Consider the following 1653-nt stretch of genomic DNA (forward strand, 5'->3'; position numbering starts at 1 on the left):
ATGATGAACAATGTGAATTCTTGAAATTTCTTTCACTTTTATACAGATTTACCCCGTAAATTCAGACACTTATCCCTTCTCTTTACAAGTCCTGATAGCTGGCGGCAAATGAGTCTTTTGTTTGCTGTTGCAGCCAGCGAGTAACCTGTTGGACTACGGCATCACCATTTTTAAATCGCCGGCTGCCCAAACGATTTTTTAGGGACACGAACCAAAGTAAATCACCAGTGACTCTTTCGGTAATACACGGTGAATGTTCCAAGGCTTCCCAATTAAATATTCGTAACAGCTTTTACGTTTGTCTTACTGACGTTTGAGACTAATTTATTGACTTTTCCTCGTGTATCGCATTTGATTTATGGCTTAGTTTGCATGATATAGCTAGGAAATGATTCTATGTTTATCCATTTCTAACACTTTAATACGTACTTTCAAAGAGCCATAAAAATAAATATGTGCATAGATGAGATAAACAATGTCTATTGAACTATGAAATTATTTGGGATACACATATCAATGCGCATCTATTATTATTTTTATTGAATTACTCTCGTAGGTACCAAAGCTGTGATTGAAATCCTTATCGCTGTTTTAAGAGATGATAATACCGCAGAGAATATAGGAATAAAATGCGACAAGTTGCATAATTTTTTCAATCATACGTTCGAAAGAAATATTTTTGAAAGTATAACGAGTTAGATTAACTTGTCAGGTGGCAACCTAAGGTATAGAGATAGCAGGCAAACTCAATGAGCAGCCATGCTCAACGGTTAAGATTTTTATATCTAGTTCTATTTCCCAGTGAGCGCTCCCAACATTGTTCCTGGATTTGAACTTTCACGAAATGAGGTACAAGATCGAAAGAACGTAACGGGAAGGTGTTCTCTGAAGTCAACTAATCGCAACAAGGAAATCCAATTTTTTTACATCCCTCATTCTTTTAATGTTCTTCGTCATCTTTAGGTTTAAAAATCAATCAAAAACTATTTGCGTTGGTAAGCGAGTTCACCTGATCGTTTAGCGGGGTGTACCAGTCCCCCACGAGCTAATCTTAAACTGTATGAAATTCTAGCAAAGGGTCTTTCCAGGAAACCGCACGTGACAGGGAAAACGGATGTAGCGTACCTCATAAAAAAATGTAAGCAGAGCTCTACCCTCACCGACAGTCTACACGGAAGCTTATTGCCCGAGATAAATAAAACCTATGCGGCTTGAACAAAAAAACACTTCAAGAATAATGCTAGTTCAAGACGGGCGAAATGAATTATTCTCAGAAAACCTGATCTCTTGTGTCAGCCAAAACGCCTGTTACCCTAATGAATTGTCAATATTTTGCGTTTAATGAATTGAAATTTTAACGTAGGATGCACTCGACAGCTAAGGTAATTAATTCCTTGTAAGATGTATAGGCTGGGTTTGTTTTGACAAGGAAGGGAAAAAAATCTGAAAGAAAAAATAAGACCGGAAAGGCAGCCTCTAATTTCACTCCGCCCACGAAATACGCCAAGCAGCGAAACAGCTTAATTAAAGGAAAATTGTGGTACGTCGGTCGCACACATAATAAACCTAAATAGGCTAAATACGATAGCAATGTAAATTTCCAGATCTACGTAAATTAGAATTTTATTCCGTGCTAGGAAGGGTAATATTATA

The sequence above is a fragment of the Hetaerina americana genome, unplaced genomic scaffold (assembly GCF_022747635.1).
Source record: "Hetaerina americana unplaced genomic scaffold, ioHetAmer1.1.p SCAF_3, whole genome shotgun sequence".
Lineage (NCBI taxonomy): Eukaryota > Metazoa > Arthropoda > Insecta > Odonata > Calopterygidae > Hetaerina > Hetaerina americana.